This window comes from Tenrec ecaudatus, chromosome 1 (assembly GCF_050624435.1).
Source record: "Tenrec ecaudatus isolate mTenEca1 chromosome 1, mTenEca1.hap1, whole genome shotgun sequence".
Taxonomy (NCBI): domain Eukaryota; kingdom Metazoa; phylum Chordata; class Mammalia; order Afrosoricida; family Tenrecidae; genus Tenrec; species Tenrec ecaudatus.
The window spans coordinates 63,461,640-63,464,082 of NC_134530.1; the positions used below are offsets into that span (position 1 = coordinate 63,461,640).

Consider the following 2,443-nt stretch of genomic DNA (forward strand, 5'->3'; position numbering starts at 1 on the left):
AATGTGTGTGACACAATGGATATTATGTATGGATTGTGATAAGAGTTTTAAGAACACCCAATAAAAAAAGAGAGAGAATTGTACTTAAATATATATATATATAATTAGATGCCACCAAGTCAGTTCTGACCCACAGCCATCCTATATACAATAGAACAGAATGCTGCCTGATCCTCACAATTGTGGTAGTGGTGGAGCTCATTGTTGAAGCCACTGTGTCACTCCATCTTCTTCTCTGATGCCTTACAGCTTTCCCAAGCATGATGTCCTTTTCCAGAGACTGGTCTCTCCTGATAACTTGTCTAAAATACGTAAGACAAAGTCTCACCATCCTTATTTCTTTTCTTCTTTTTTTAAAATCCTTATTTCTAAGGAACATCCTGGCTGTCCATACTCCAATAAAGGGTTGTTTCTTCTCCTGGCAGTCCACTGTACTTTCTTTTTTTTTTTTCATAGGGGCCACAGAACGGCTAATTTATTATACTTTCCTTTTCATGTACACACCCAGGAAGCCTGACAGCTCAGTGTACATGTGTGGATAGGCACTTCCACGCATGCACACACACCACTTCCAGTGGTGACGCATGTCACTGAGGAAGCTGAGGACGGAGGTCATCCCTGTTCACCGATCTACTTCTCCAAACACAATGTCTTGGGTACCTATGATGGCGACGACATCTGCCAGCATGTGTCCCTTGGACATCTTGTCCAAGCCAGCCAAGTGGGCAAAACCAGGCGCCTTGATCTTGCATCGGTACGGGCGGCTGCTGCCATCAGACACCAAGTAAACTCGCCTTTAGGAGCCTCAATGGCAGTGTAGGTGGCCCCTGGAGGCACCTGGTAGCCCTCGGTGTACAGCTTAAAGTGGTGAATCAGCGACTCCATGGAAGTCTTCATCTCGGCTCGCTTTGGAGGAGACACTTTGGCGTCATCAACCTTGATCTCCCCGGGAGGCATCTTGTTTAAACACTGCAGGATGATCCGAAGGGACTGCCGCATCTCCTCCACCCGGCACAGGTACCGATTGTAGCAGTCCCCGTGGAAGCCAATGGGAACATCGAACTCCACCTGGTCGTACACATCGTAGGGCTGTGTCTTCCGAAGGTCCCACTGGATACCAGAGCCCCGGAGCATCACCCCACTGAAACCGTAGTTAAGGGCATCCTGTGCTGTGACAACCCCGATGTCCACCGTGCGATTTCGCCAGATCCTATTGTTGGTCAGCATCTCCTCCACCTCATTAATCCGGAGAGAGAAGTTCTTAGAAAACTCATAGATGTCATCCATGAGCCCGAGAGGTAGGTCCTGGTGCACGCCTCCCGGCCTGACATAAGCAGCGTGCATTCGGGCGCCGGACACTCGCTCGTAGAACTCAAACATCTCTCTTTCTTCAAACATCCAGAAGAAAGGGGTCATGGCCCCAATGTCCAGGGCGTGTGTGGTCACCGCCATGATGTGATTCAGAAGCCGTGTGATTTCTCCAAACAGCACTCGGATCCACTGAGCCCGTGGTGGAGGCTGGATGTTGAGCAACTTCTCCACAGCCAGGGAATAGGCCTGCTCGTTACACATCATGGACACATAGTCCAGCCGGTCGAAGTATGGAAGGGCCTGCAGATAGGTCTTGTACTCGATGAGCTTCTCCGTGCCACGGTGCAGCAGGCCGATGTGAGGGTCACACTTGCGCACCATCTTCCCACTCAGTTCCATCACGAGTCGCAGGACTCCGTGGGCGACCGGGTGCTGAGGCCCAAAGTTCAGGGTCAGGTTCGACACCAGTTTGTCCTTGGGAGGGTCCACATCATTCCAGGGTGGAGGCTTCCAGTGGGCTGTTTCCTTGGTAGGGTACATGACAGCCCCTGCAAACTGTTCTGCCCACTCCACATCTGGCTGCCACTGGCGAGGACCTCTGCTGGGCTGAACTGCCAGTCGACCCCCGGCCCCGGGCTGCAGCACCTGGGCCGCGACGCCCCGGAGGCTGCAGAGGGCCCTCAGCACAGCCATCTCACTCCCGGGGCCGACAGCCTGTACTTTCAATAGTCTTTGCCAACACCATAATTCAAATACATTGATTCTTTGGTAGTCTTCTTTGTTGCCCAGCTTTCTCACACATCTGAGGTAATTGAAAATTCTATGGCTTATCCTGAAAGTGACATCCTTGCTCTTCAACACTTTAAAGAGGTCTTACGCAGCAAATTTGCCCAGTGCAATATGTTGTTTGAAAATTTCCATGTTTCCCCCATTTATTTGATATTGTCTGTTGGTCCAGTTGAGAGGATTTTGGTCTTCTCTACTGAGTTGTACTAAAGGCTGCAGCCCTTGATCGTCATTAACAAGCGCCTCATATCTCCTTGCTTACAGCAAGCAAGGTGTATCATCTGCATATTGAAGGTTGTTAATAAGCCTTCCTCCAATCTTGATACCGCATTTTTTTTCATATAGC

The 2,443-nt window shown here is 50.0% G+C and overlaps 1 pseudogene; it reads right to left on the minus strand.

Annotated features, from left to right (window-relative positions):
- Positions 1 to 459: 459 nt before the first annotated feature.
- Positions 460 to 2,008, minus strand: LOC142434572 (NADH dehydrogenase [ubiquinone] iron-sulfur protein 2, mitochondrial pseudogene; annotated as a pseudogene).
- Between the last annotated feature and the right edge of the window lie 435 nt (positions 2,009 to 2,443).